Below are 15392 nucleotides of genomic sequence, written 5' to 3'. Positions count from 1 at the left end.
TTGTCTTGTCAGCCTGACTTGCCCTGGAGCTTACAGCCACTACCTTCAGCATGAGGAAGAGGAGGGGGAAATAGACAGTACCAGAGGGTTGGCCACTTCTCACAGCTGCCCCCAAGTTGAATTGCGTGGGGGGGGTAAAGGGAATGCTTTCCCTGAGCCCAAAACATGTTGTGCTTCCTCCTTCAAGATGCAGTCCTGTATGTAAGGAGAGCTGCTCTGAGAATGTTTGGAGATGCATGCAGGCACCGAATGGAAAGCCTATTTAAATATTAAAGTTTTTGTGGTCCATATATACAGTTGGATTTTACTAGGCTGGTGATCAGACAGGTAACACCCTGCGGTTAATGTATTTCTTTCAAGCTGCCCATGATTCCTTACAAACATGAAACTTCAGAGCATTCTGAGAGGTAAATTATACCATGTTGCAAGAAAGCAATAAATAGTAAAGCTGAATGACTTTAAAAATAGGACACAACTCATAGCAGGGTTTAGGACAACTCTTTTATTTTGCAACCAGTTGAGGCCTGCACACAAACTACTGAGATAAACCCATGAAATAGCTATCCAGTGTGGAGTTTCCCATCCCTCTTTTTTACTCTAGGCTTCCTTCCTTTTTTCTTTTTTCTTTCTTTTTTTTTTTTTGGTGTATGTAAACATTCTCTATTTATGTTATGATGCCGTTAGATGTTTTGTAATGTTACTAAGCTAGGAGGTAACCTGCCTTCTAAAATTGCACATATGTCATGGATTACTGCAGGAATTAAGACAGAAAGGTCTCCACCATTCATATAAACCTTTCAGCCAGGTGTATTTTCCATAAATTACAGAAGTTAAATTAGCCTTCATCATTAGCGTTCTCTAGTTATCGTAAAAATAAAAGCATTTGTGGTTACACCACGAGAGGGCGTGTAAGGTTTTTTTATATTGTGCCATTTGCCTGTTCACTAGATGCTGAGTGAGACTCAAATAAGTAAAATGTATGTAATTTCAAAACATGTCTTTACATTAAATAATATTGGTGCATATTGTATATAAGAACGAGTGTGTCAGTAACAGAATAGCTATAGGATTTGGCCCACAGATTGACCTGAATCATGTTCCTCCTGTTATTTCTCAATGCTTGTTACTCCAGGCAATCATTTTCAAGCATGGGTATCCAAGGGTATATTCTTAAGTGAAAGCAGCTTAACCTTTGTGGGGAATGTCTTAAAGCAAACTGTTCATTCCTGAGGAAATTTGGCAACTTTCTCGTTGCTGCCTGGTTTTTGAAATAGACATTTGCAAACTCTGGCCTTAATATTCAGCTGTGCTGTTGCAGAGCTGAAAAGCACAGAGTTTGCTGTGCAGCTCTTTGGAAAGCTTCCTTTATTTCTCCTTAAGGCTATGAAGTAACACAATATCTTAAAATGTTACAGACTGGGCTAAATCCTGTTGCCGCCAGTGCAGGCTCACTGACTTCCATGGGAGCTTTGTCTGGATAGGGAGTTCAAGATCGGGCCTTATAAAAATGCAAGAAGGGTAAAGTTCAACACTTGGTGATATTATGGGTGGAAAAGAGAGGAAATGAAAAAAACAAAACAAAACATGGAAATGCAAGTCGTGAAAATATTTTAATATTTCCACAGTTTCTTTCAGTGGGCTGGGTCTCACTTCTGTATAGTTATGACAGCTGATGCACACACACTGTCAACTGCAAAAGGAGCGTATTTTGTGACTTCTTTATACCTCAGTTTAGGAACATTCAGCCCAGTTTGGTCGGAAGGCCATTTCCAATGATTCACTGATCTCCTGGTACTTGCCATGAGGATGGACAGAGGGTTATAGTAACATTTGAAGACCAGGCAAAAGTATGGCATAACCTATGGTTCAAAAGAGGAATGCTAACAAAAACTGTGCAGCATGCAGTACTGTTTCATCAGAGATTATTACAACAATAACATGAACCCAACCTAATGGTGTCTGCACTATATATTACAAGTAGCTCTTTATGATCATTCCTCCTCCCCTTCTCAAACATCCTGATTAGGCCTATTTCCGAAGCTTGTTTGAACAGCCTGTCACTATTTGTTTAAGTTTCAAACCTGTTTTAAATAAACACATGTCCATTTTATGTACTAAAACAAGGCGAGAGGGGAGGGAAGTATGACCCATTACTGGAAACTATTTTAGCACAAAGAGAACCCTAAACAGAATCCTGACTGTTTCATAAGGTTTGTCTCCTTCTATAAACCCATGTATTTGTCACTGGATTTTTGTCACCTAAACCCGTCTGTTTAAAATAAAAGAATCTGCTCTAAAACAAATAAGATTAGCAAAATTGCTTGAAACACTTGATGTACTCTGAAAAGCACTCTTTATAATGAAAGCAAGGGTCCCCTTGGCAAATAGACCGAGGCAAGTCCTGGCTTGGTCAACCTTTCTGGAAATCTTACACAATTGGAAAGAAAACGCTTGTAGGCCTTTATTTTAAGACCTGCCTATTTAAAATTTAATGGAAAGTTATATCCTGGATGTAAAATTATATCAGGGCAGTTAAAAGTTATACGGAAAAGAACTCTTCATTCAGCCCCGTAAGTTTTTTGAAAGTAATTTCTTTAGAAGCTTTTATGAAGTCGAATCAGTCCGTCGTTGGTTTACTGTGCAAATTCACCTTGACCGTTTCCACCCAGCAGGAAAGATGGGAGTGTTGGAGGGAAAGATGCTCTGCCTAGGTCCCTCTTGGTACTACGCACCCGAGATGGCGGTCTCACCTTCTCGGGCCCGACTGGCAGGCCAGGGGCATGCCGAGAGCCCCCCTGCCTGCTGAACCACACGTGGGGAGACACTGTGGGGATGGCACTGACCAGCTTTCCAGGGAGCCTGGGGCGAAAATGGAGTTTGCTGAATTTTGCCTGGGAGGGTGAGGAGGTGTGAGAGTGCCCTGCGTCAGGGCCGTCTCGAAGCAGAGGATCCAGATCACACTGCCCTCCCCTTCCGCTGGCCCAAATTTGGCAGCGCTGATCCACGAAAAAAATGTCCTCTTTAATTACACAAACATTCTTTTCTTGCACTCGGAGTTTATTTAGTCTCGGTCCCTTTGCAGCTCGGCCTTCATCCCTGCCCGAGAGGCAGGCCCGAGCTTCCAGGCTGCAGAGGAGTAAATACTTCCCATATGCTGCGCCCGGCGAAGCATTAATGACACGACTGCTCCCTCCTGCCTATGCAAAGGGAAAAGCCAGCCTCGGCATGGCATTCTGCATTTGTGACTGAGGGGGTGGTGGGGAGAGCAAACACGAGGAAGTAAAGACTTCCTTTTTCTACCTGAATCAAACAGCTGTTGAGGAAGTGACTTTATTTCCCTCGTTATCATTGGTTTGACAGGATATCCTCTTGAGCCACATTGTATTGAATGAAGAGTCGGTGAGACTTCCATTTTACTGAACGGGAATTGCCTTGCGGCTATTTCATGCTGCCCTCTCCGTGACTCCAAAACAAACAAACAAACACACACCAGCTCCACGCTTTTGAAGAAACCTGCCCAGGTTTGAATGACACGGCTCTGCCATCTGTTACGGTGGGAGAGGGAATGACATCCACTCTGATGCCAAGATGTAGCAGCTAAATGACTTTTCACTCACCACTGCCTCAATATGAGCGACGTAAATTCTCGTAAAAGCTTTCAATCCTGCATGGTAACTCATTTCAGAGAGAGTTTGGGGAGGGAGAGAGCCGAGAGAGCTGCTTAAATCGTCCCCTGTTTTCTATGCAGTGAAACCTCATTAAAATGTCATCCTGAAGCTAATGAGAAAAGTTCTCGGAACATAAAAAAATAGATCTGTAGCTGTTATTCTCCTGAAGCGTCCATGGGTCTTTTATGCAAGCCCGACTAGTGAGGACATGCAAATCAGGACAGCTCAGCCACAGACGGTGGTGTGCCGAGTGTGGTGTTTCACGAGGTCGGTATCTTTAGAGAGGCCGATATCTTTTTCTGCCTAGGAGTGCTGACATGCTGGCACTCCAGCCAGGTGCACTTTATCAAATTATAATGTGCTGGAAAAGAAGGTGTCACCACGCCACTCTGCTGACCGCTGGCAGGGGACCTGCCCAGGGACTGGCTTTAGCATGTGTACGCCCGATCAAATCCCCATCCAGAGTGTTTTTAGTTTGGTTGGTTGTTTTTCTGGTTTTGTTTTCTGTTGTTTTGTTTATTTTTTTTTGCCCCTCACCTTTGTCAGTGGTAGAAATGAATCTATTCTGCCTTCTGTTTTCACTATACCTCTTAGATATGCAGCTTAGATAAGTTGCTGCCTGCATACCCTTTTGTTTCTCCAGTGATATCTGAGGTTTCTGTCTTTGGACAAAACTGGTTCTCTTCACAGTGGTCTCACCTAAGTTCTTTGTTTGTTGTTCTTCGTTCTTGCTATCTTCTTGTTTAAATACTTGCACTGGTGAGCCTGTGGTCTTGGGGGGCATATCCTGCTGCTCCTACTGATGCCAGGCTCTCATGGAAGGCCATGTAAATTCGAATAAATGGAAATAGTATTTGGATTATTTTCTGTCTAAACATGGCACTCGGAGACATCTAAGGAGTAGAGACTAATTGCAGTTAGATTTGTTCACAAAAACTGATGCATATGCTTAGAAATATATTAATCTGACTGGTTATAGTAACAGGGATGACTGTTCCTGTTCACGCTTCTGGAGAATGAACCTGGCAGCAGACAGATTTGCTCCATAGTTGAGAGAGATGGAGGATCAACCCAGGCTATGGTCAACCCTTAAAATATGGGGTTAGTAAGGTGTAGATCGTTCAACTTGTATGGAAAGCCATGCAGTGTTCAGACAAGGCTGCATTCTTGTTAAACCAAGTCAGCATGAGAAATGTTTCAGCAATTTCGTCTTGGCATCTCTACTTAATTCAGTTAGACGTGGCTCTGCAATATGCAAAAGCCCAGACCTAGGGGAGGCTGCCTGGTTTTCTTATTCCTGGAAAGGCCCACATTAAAATGAGGTATTTCTGGCATCAGCTATAGTGTCACTGTAGCGGCTCATTGGTGGCATTTAATGGGTGCCACTTCTGAGGGAGCAATATTAGCATTAAGGAGAGAAACAAGTCAAGAAGGCAGTCTGAACAAACTCCTCTGTATTCAAACAACACAGTCAAACTCTACTCAGGTTCTACTCAGTCCTTGACAAGTTCTTCTCACAGCTTTTTCAGAGCTTCTGCAGGTTTATAAGCCCATTCAACTAATTTGGTATTTTCTTACATCAACATTCAGCAGTTTGGTTTTAGCTTCTGGAGTCATACTACTTGGTTGAATGCTAGACGCTGTATATAATTTGTACACAGAAACAAATTGCATGTATTTTCACTAATCTTAGTTGCACTGAGAACCATCCGGTTTTAGGCCATCTTCTTCTAGCCAAATTTATCAAATCACTTCTAATGAGTTTATACTTACATACAAACTTATCAAACACCCACAGTGATTTGTGGATCACTTTGGAGGACAGAGCAAGCATCATGGAGATGCTAAGGGAACTCACACTGTACCATCACACAACCATATCCTTTGCAAAGAAGCACGATGTGTTGGGAACACTTACAACTTTTTGAATGGCTCAAAAATAAGGACAAAATGGGTCTGAATGGCAACACAGGCCTGTTCTCTCAAAGTCTGGTCTAAATTCTGTCTTGCTAGTAATTTACTTTCAATTTGAGTGCCATTACACTGGAAATAGCCTACCTAAATTAAAAAGCTAAATTTGAAAATTTGGAGCCGGCTTGTAATTTAGTGACAGAGGGAAATATGAACACATACACCATTATGTTCCCTGCATGCTCCAGCTGCCAGTGTCTGTTACTCTCAGGCTGCTGCAAAAGAGTTAAATCGTGTAACAGTCTGAGAAATGGGAACTGAAAGTAGCTGCTTGTAGAAATGTTCAAAGTGCTTTGGCACAGCTTTTGTCATCAGCCCACCACTTCAGTAATGGAGGGTTTTGTTTAATAAATGTATCCAGCTGTGCTGTGAAAGGGCTTGAGGCGCAGGTATTAGCAGAGGTAAACAGGGAAAAGAAAGACAGAAAGACCAAGGGTTTGCCAAGGAAGGGCTTGCTTGAAGTGGTCTCTGCCAGAACAGGCAGTGCACGTGAATGCGAAGGGTGAAACCGAACTAGTCTGAGCAGGCTGTGCCATCAGCTGAGCCACGAGGGACCAGTCACGCATTTTTTTTTTCTGCTGCTTGTTTTAACATCTCTTAGGGAAATACTTGATCCCCTGTTTGTTGTCTAAACAGGGAGTTCTGATCCAGATACCTTTGGCTCGCCTGCCTTGCACTCAGCCTTGAGCTCCAGCAGCACAGAAGTGTTGCTGCAGCCGTGGCGCTCCAGCCCCGTGCTGGACAACGCTGCTCTGCTGCAGCAGCCTCTGGTAAAAGTTCAGGTGAAGTGGCACCTTCTTCAGAGATGCCATGCATTCCTCACACAGCTTGAAGCAGGCTTTGGTTGTTGTTTTTTAAATCTTGTGACAATCAGCTGATTAACCGGGGGAATGAAACAAGCGAGGGTTACACAAAGTAACCTTACGATAAATCTGCAATTTAATGAATAAGCACAAAAAACCCCTTGAGCCAAATAAAAAATGCTGAAGACTTAAATGGGCAGCTACGCTTCTACCAGCAGCCACCTGGAACATATGAGCTTGTGCATGTATTTTCTTTGGCAAGCTACACTTCGTTAGTGGCCCAAACCATTTTTGCTCACCTGTAAAAGCCTTATTTGAGGAAGAGACGAGGTAGCGTGTTTTTTTTCTCACTGCTTTCTCCTGCCATTTCCTGAGCCAGACCCTGCATGCTGTACCCCGGTGGGTGCTGTGTGCCAGCATCAGCTGCAAGGCAGGCAGATGTGGCCTGGCAGTGAGGCAGCCCCGTGGAGCAAACTGTAAGCCCCCTTCCAGCACTTAGCACACACAGGTGTGAAGATCACCGGCATCAGTGTGCATATGCACTTCTGAATTGCCTTGTGGGGCTGTTCCTGAAGGCCTTTCAGTGGCTTGTCCGTGTTTTTTTTTTATCGTTTCACAGCTAAGTGGTAATGGGAATTTAATATAAGGGGAAGTTCCTGGTCTGCATTGGCTCAGAAAAGATTGTTTTTGGTGCAAGATTGTTCTGTCCACTCCTTCTCCTCCTCCTTTCTGTTCTGCTCACCACTTGCACGAAACCACAAGACATGGGAGACTTAAGAAGGGTGACTGAGCAGGGAAAGGAGTTAGGAGAGTCTGTGCGGGCTGAGACAAATGGGAATATCAGACAAAGTCAACTGTCTAAATAGTACACGTGAAAGCTGTCTGTTGCCACCATGAGCTGAACCCTACTGAGCCCATGCTTGCTTTATAAGTTGCCTTGCCTGGCAGAGTGCTCATAGTTTAGGGCTGGCTATGAAATCTTCAATTTTTCTGTTCATCCAGAAAGTCCTGCGGCAAATGTTATCAGGTAACAGGGACTGTATGAAAAGAACAAGGAAAATCGGGATGTAGGGATATGATTCACAAACAGATTGAAGGACTTTTGTTTTGCTATTCAAAACAGCTCTTAAATTCATTTGCATGCACAGTTGTAACCCGTTAGCTATGACCGTTAGATTTATTCAAATGCCACCATGCAAAAACAAAATATGAAGCCTTAATGAAATGCAAATAATCTCTGCCCCTGCACCTCCAAAACCAACACCAAAACAAACAACAGGCATCCCACTGCAGAAGTGCTAATTCCCTTTGCCAGACCCATCTGCTCTTTCCTCCTTCCTAGCCCTTCCTCCCCTCCAAAAAGCATCGGGATGTTGGAGAGAGACACACTTCCCACCCATATGCATGTTTTAATTCCTCTTAAAAAGGAAATAATGCATTGCAGATACAAGAAAGGGCACAAAGTTTGTGTGTTTCCTTTTAGTGGAAAGCTTTAAAACTGAAAAATACTAGAGACGAGTAGCAGGAGAAAAAGGGTTATTTTGTACTAATTTGAGTCTTTGTTGTTGTCACTGCTCTGGCCAAATCACTTGATGGAGACATGGTTTCTACCAGTTGGAGGAGGCTACCAGCATGGTTGAAATACCTCCCAAACAATGTGAGCTGCACCGGCAGAAGGACTCCACAGTTTGGTGTTAAGTCTATGTAAGTCTGCATACTGGGGAGAGGAATCATGCCAAAATAGTTATCTTTGTAGGCTAGAGTTGTGATTTTTTCACCATGAGATAGTTATGCTGGCCAGATTTTGTCATGTAGACCCTAGGAAATTTTATTTGCAAAATAAGACTGTAATTTATATTAACCAGATGTTCAGCATTGATCTGCGTCTGTGCATTTACAGTACATTTTAAGTAGTTTTTACTGTGAAAGAGATATATACCTTGGGCACCGGTGAGATTTTAAAAACACAGTGCTGGAACTCTAGGGTTTGGTGGGCTCTTCTTTCCTTTTGGTGGTGATGTGTAGTTCCCAATGAAGTCAGCTGGTATCCCGGGTGTCAAGTTTTGCTCTTATCAGTCAGATCCCCTGCAGATCCTGAAAGGCAAGTCTCAGCTCTCCCGCGTATCAGACGCTCACATTAATCACCAGAGCAAGCCATGCCGCTCCTTACAACCCAGCAGTGCTGGGAGCTCAGGGTGAGGGCCGAGGCGACCTAGGATCTCTCCTTTTTGGTAAAGAGTGGGAGGTACGGGTGCCAGCCCTCTGAAACAACAGATCCCTCTTTGTTTTCTCTTGTGCCTGTTTTTTCCTGAGAGGAGGCGGGGGCTGGTTCTGCCGCAGGACGACGAACATGAGGGTGGTCACACTGCTATCACTGCTGCCTGAAGCACCACTATCAACAAGTTACACATACACGTCTTTGGGAACAGCTGAGATACAGCTTAGCCTGCATTCCTATGGCCAGTCATTCAAAACAGAAACTAAAGGATTTGGTTAACTGCTGTTTTTTTTTAATTTTTTATTTTTTTAAAGCCTGCATGTCCTTGCAGATCCTTCACAAAGAGCTGAGCATTTATATTTCCTGTTGACATCCTTTGAAAGGGAGAATGCCAATGGAAATTGGATCTTTTAATGAACAATTTCTGTGGACAGCAAATTCGCGAAGTGTTTAAATCTGTTGTTGTGACCTTGAACTAACACCACTAGGAAGGAGAAGGCCCTTAACTTAGGCAGGAAAGACTGGTAATTACTTGATGTGCTGGTGTTTCCAAGTGAGCAGAAATTTCATGCAAAAGTTCAGATACTCAAAGGAAAGACTAAAAAACAAAATCAAGAATATCAGCCAAGAAAAAATAAATGCATTACCTATGAAATCAGTGCTTGAAAGCTTTCCCACTTTCTAAAATAAATAAGACTTCACAGATTGGAAACTGCAGATCAAAACTGCTATGATGTCCAAAACCTTTGCCTTTTACTTTTTCTAAATACTTCTACATGCAGGTGGGTCTATATGGCAGAATGCAGTTCTGTGGAGAGAAAGAGGGAGCAATCCAGGCAGCTTAATTATTCCTGCTGCTGTGAAACTTGTGCAACTACTGTTTAGATGAAGCTCAACTACCAGAGAAAAAGGGATAACTTCTGTTGTGCATAAAGACTTCAGACACTGTCTTTTCTGTACAACAATATGCCCAATATGCCCAAGGAGCTGCTGCTGAAACACCAGTCTGTCTTGCTCAGTTACTTCAAAGTAGCCTCAAGAATTTCATTAAAGCATTAATCTGCTGTTAAGGAGCTGCCCTTACTTAAGAGCCAGAAGAAGTGGTTGCAAGAGCTGAGGGATTTGTGTGTGGTAGAAGGCAAGGGACTAGATCTGGAAGTAGGTAAAGCAGTCACCTAGAGGATGACCACAAATACCTCCCATGTACAACCACCTCCTGTGTCTGTCTGTCTTCACTGATGGCCTGTGCCCATCTTGACTCTCTTTGTGTCACACTTTAACTATTATGGTCATCCTCCTTCTTTTCCCCCAAGTCTTCCGTCACTGATGTCTGCTGCTTTGCCTCTGAGTGGGAAGGCAAAAGGACTGTTTCCATCAGCTTTGCATCAGCAGGGGCTTTCTGCCACAGCAGTAACTCTCAGCCGGCAATTTCTGGCTGGAATTGAATGTATAAGTGACATAACCCACCCAGGAGTTGCCTTCAGAAACTCCTATAATTAACTGTTGCTGCTATAAGTTTAGACAAACCCAGGAAATCACATGCAAAATTCTGTCTGATTTGCTATCTAATCTTCCTCTATCTAGGTTCTTATACCACACACATTGCTGTGGTATCTGAGCATCTTGGTGCCTGGATGCAATTCAGTTAAACTCTTTTCAAGCTAGCAGCCTAAGCTGCCGTCCGAACACTTCTCCTGCACGCAGCCAACTGTTTTGCTATGAACAAGCAGCAAAGAAGAAGCTTCTTCAAAGGCTCCCCCAACGTACCAGCTTCTCTTGTCTTCCTTTCCCAGATAATGTAAGATTGGGAAATTTGCCAAGCATCACGCTAAACTGAAAGAGACATTCAAATTGCTGCAAGTATAAAGAGCCAAGGGAGCCCAGTCTGCCAGAATGTTATTGCAGCAGTCTCAAGAAGCTCACGGCATTAAGACTTCATTTTGTTGTGTGCCTGCCTGTCTAGGAGATGCACCTCCGGAGGCCAGAAAGTCATTGCTTCCTCAATATTAAAGACAAGCGTCTCGGACAACTGCAAATCATTCGTTAGCTTCAAGCTTTTGAGTCAGTTTTCTTTCTTTTGAGATTGGAGGCATTTGATCCTGTGGTTACTGTTGCTTGAAACAGAACTTCTGCTTTCAAGAGGGTTTTAAATACACCCCTTTCTGGTGAGCTTACAATCAAAAGCAGGAACGCAGAAAAGGGACCAACAGTCAAAAAGGTGATGAAAAGAAGCTGTGTTATTTCTGGATGAGAAATACTAGATATAGGTTTGACTGATTTAAGCCCAAGTAAAGGAAGAGAAAAGTTCAGAACTTATCTACATTTTAACAGTAAAGAAGCAATCCTCCCCCCAGGAGGAACCATTTATACTGATATCAAAGCGTATTCTGACTCATTAACTGAAATATGTTATGCTGGTGGAAGACAGTAATCTCAGCAAGATTTTTGTCTACACAAGGATTTGCATCAGCATAGTTTATATCCCTAAAAAAGTCAGATGCCTAACCAACACTGGCATACAGTAGAGCGTGAACCAGGAGTGAAAGGTGGGGAAAACTGGGGGTGCCAATGTTTTGGGCTGTGTGTTTGTTTTCACAAATTTGTGTTTCAGAAGTTCCTGTATATCTATGATGACAACAGCTAAAAGAAAAAAAGCATCAAGAAACTAAAAGAAACCTGAAGTCCCTTCGTTATTATTATTTTTTTGGCTATTTACTCCCACAGCTTTACTCATAGAGATGGAGGGCAGTGAAGGGGGGAGGGAAAGAAGCTGAGCTGAGCCTATGATCACAGCATTAAGTTGATTTGACTATTAGAAAACTTTAATTTAAATGTTCCCCATGGGGTTTCTGGTATTTATTTCCTTATTTACTTCTTGAGCCCATTTAATACTTTGACCTGAACGAAGAAGATTTTGCACAAGAAAGAGGATTAAAGGTTCAAATTAGTTAAAGATGAAACAAATCTACAGATTCACTGAAGCCCAGTGTTCTCAGCATCACTGATGATACTATCATATATTAAACTGTTAATATGCCTGAAGTGCAGAAAAAAGACATTTTCAGCATAGGCTACAGGACGCATTTGTTCCAAAAGATGTACTGCTCCACTGAATCCTTTTTGCCTAATTTCTTCTGTCCCACCCAAGTGGACATCCTGCATGTCTGTAACAACCATGGGATGCTCAGTGGGCCTCCTGTCATGCCTGCCTGTCCTGGTATATTGTTTTTACCAACTTTGTCATCTTTGTCCAGTCCCAGATTGTACCTCTTAACTTGCACCTCTTTCATATCTTGGTGTTTGGTTGTTCTTCGTTTTTGTTTTGTTGTTGTTTTTTTTTTTTTTTTTTTTTTAATTCTTTCTACGGTTATGCAACCTCCTTTCATTCATTACCTCTCTTTTTACTATTCACCTTTATGCGTACAATACTGCCTTGTACAGTTTCCGCAAAGCATGCGTGCATACACAAATTACAGCTTTTCTCACTGGTATATTGCTTACTCCTCCTGTCTTTGGAGTTGAAGTTAGTGCAAACACAAGATTGTCATTGTGCCAGCTAATCGTGCTTAGGCTGTGGTCCCAGCAGGTTTTAACTGCAGCTGGCTGCCACAATGCTGAGTGCAACTTAGGTGAATGTAATTGCAAAGTCATTGTGGGCATCGTGCCAGTGGGACTCTTCAAGGTTGTGTTGTGACACAGATGGCAACTTGCAGTGAAGACCAGCCCTGCTTGGTGCTCCGCGAGGCTGCAATGCATGTTTTGTGTCTAGAATGGAACTAAGCTGCAGTGGTGTTCCTACAGAAGCAAGCAGAGGTGGGTAGGAGCATTTGAAACACGGCTTGGTGTCAACACCAGTTGTGGCTGGTTTGCTGTGAAGCCAGCATAAAACTGTGCTCGGAAAGCAGGAACACCTGGGCACTGTGTAGCTGTAGGTGAGAAAGTCTCTTGAGGGGAGTCTCTTTCAGTCTCTTGAGAGGAGGAACAGCTCATAAAGCCATGCTTTGTCCTTCTCCTCTGACCCTATTTTAAGGGTAGGTTTAGGAAGAGAAAGATGAAGTTGCGCCTTGATCAATTTCTTAGATAGTAAACTATGTCCTTATGTCAAGAGTTTTTAAAGAAAATAAAGTAATACCACCTCAAAGAGATTAAAGTTTTGATCCAGGAACATAGGAGCTGCTGTACTGAATAGCCTTGTGGTCCATCTAGACGTTAAGACTTAGTGAGTCAGCTATGATCCGTTTGTGATTAATACCTGAGTTAAGACTAGTTTCTTCCTTTTGGGTGTCACTTTTCCAAGATGCTGTTGCCTCAGGTGTCAAGAAATCTCTCTTTTAATCTGTATTCCTCCTGATCTATTTGGCCAAGCACAGGGGAGTAGCCAAAGTCCCTATTACTACAGTTTTGTTAGTAGTTGAGTTCAACATTGCTCACTCAGTTTCCTTCTCTTAAGCTGGCTATATAGCAACTAAGGCTTGCTAATGTCTTTACTTTCTGAAAGTTGTTAAAATGCTGTGGAATTTCTAGTTTTGCATTTCTGTATTTGTCTTTGGAGATTCAGTTGCGTAGTGCTTCCCACTTAAAGTTCATCTAAATAGTGCTTATGCTATCCTTCTATTCAGCAGTATCTCCTCTGCCTCTGTGGACCAGTCTTTCTTTCCTGAACATGTTGTACGTAGATAAAATGTTGTTCCACTATGTTTCCCTCCTGCCCATTATAATTGAAATCATCCTCCGTGGCAAAATACTCTGATTGTTCTTTTGCTTTTAAGCTTGTTAAATTCGTTTAAATACGTACACTCATTCAAATCCTATATCTGATACCTTCCCAGTTTTACTGAATTCCCTTTCATGCATTTACCAAAATTATGGCTCTCTGTTGGTCATAATTGGCATGATGTTCCCTGAATTCACAAGATGCTGCCATATATACACATGTCTTTAATAGACGTATTTGACTAATACGTTCCCCAGATCCTCATAACTTCTGGCTTCTTTGCTAGCATTTACTTCTGTTCTGATCCCCTCCGTTTTCTAGGCTCTCCCTTCCCCAGGTTTTCTCACTCTATCAAAGTAAAATGCCATCTCACACAATCTTCTTGGCCACACAGGACTGTTCTCGCTGCCACGCCAGGCTTGTGTATGAAACTGGGAACGACTTAGTCAAAGCCTTGTCTCAGACCCAGAGTTTTCTATCTTGCCAAATGAAGCTAGTTCCCAGACAGTCTTACTTACTGATAGGAAAAGCTCATCCAGTGTCTCATGATATCCATATGTTTTGCTGAAATCAAAAAGCTTGCCGAGTTCCTTTTCCTTTGGACTGCATTCCCTGGGACGACTGGGGGCGTTTGCCTTGCCAGTCTCTTTCTGCTCAGTGGCAAACCATCTTCAGCGATGCCATCTTCAGTGATGGCACCTTCAGAAGAGTGATCTGACCCTCACCTCTGTAGCCAAGCTTCTTTTTTATCAGGAGACTGGCTTCTTAAAACAAAGGCTTGGCTAGGCTCTATCTAAAAGCCACCCTTCCCCTCCCACATGACCTTTCAGCCTCTGAGCTTCCTCAATTTCTCACAGACATTTCTGGGATTTCAGAACACTTGAATGTTCTTCTTAACAGAGGGTAAGATATGTTCAGCAGTTCCCTAGTCAGAGTTGCTATCTTTCTGCCTGTCTGTCTTTAGTTTTAATTAAAAGGTGAGCTTTTGGTTGGGCAAATAACTGTTGGTGGTTACCAGTGGTGTATTGGCCAAGAGAGTCCTTTCTCATTTTCACTATAATGTATCCCATTTCCCTAAATCTTAAAAAAACATGCTTTCAAGCTAGATTCCTAAATACATGCACTTAATAGTATGCACTTAAATAAACAGACTGATTTTCTTCTTTTGGTTGTCTGAGGACAGGTAGGTTCCAGGCTTTGAAACTCCCGGGCCAAGTAATACATTTCGAAGCTACAGTATGAATGGGGACATGATCCCAATTCTAAAATTTTAATATTGTGCATTAATGATCATTGCACTGATAATCATTTAATTAAAAATTGTCGGAGTTTAAAAAATATTTTCTGAAAACTGTGTTTGAAATTTCTGAACTACTTATTTAACTGAGATCAGAGTGGAGCAATGAGACCTTAAGAACAGAAACACTTTCCAGTAGAGAGAGGGAACTGGAACTAGTCATATTAGTAAATAACCAAATAACTGAACGAGGAGTCCATCAAATAATGAGTGACAGGGAGAGAGAATGTAGGTATGGAGACTGCAGTCCTGCCCCTCACGTAAGAAGAGAGATTTCAATTACACAAGGAAAGACAGAAATTCAAAGCTGGTAAGACAAAGTGTTTTTGCGCAGGATCCACAATTAGACCTTCAGATTCACTGCTACAGGACACTGAGACAGTGAGTTTCACAAGCTTTGGAGAATAATAAAGTATTTCTATGGTGAACAAAACCTGTCAACAGTAATCCAAAATAATGGTGATGATGATGATGATAAAAATTGGAAGCCTTCTGCTTGAAGGATTAAATCAATCTTTGAATTCTTGGGATTAGTGTGAGGTCTTCACTAGGGCTAGAGGGAAGCTAGGAGAGAGAAGAGATTATCCTACATCCGCTTCTTGTGGATTTTTTTGCTTTTGTCTGAAGCTGGTGGTGCTGAGCATGGGTACAGTCTCTGCTGGATCAATCACAATTTTGGTAAAGAGCAATTTTTAATACCTGTGTATTAGCTGGGCAGGGG

General features: G+C 42.4%; 1 protein-coding gene across 1 annotated transcript in view; it reads right to left on the bottom strand.

The window, feature by feature from the left end:
- Positions 1-15392, bottom strand: part of BCL2 (BCL2 apoptosis regulator) — a 93345-nt gene that overhangs the window by 5503 nt on the left and 72450 nt on the right. The gene's annotated exons all lie outside the window — the stretch shown is intronic.

The sequence above is a fragment of the Anser anser genome (genome assembly GCF_964211835.1).
Source record: "Anser anser genome assembly, chromosome: 2".
Classification (NCBI taxonomy): Eukaryota; Metazoa; Chordata; class Aves; order Anseriformes; family Anatidae; genus Anser; species Anser anser.
This window is presented reverse-complemented; position numbering and strand designations above follow the sequence as displayed.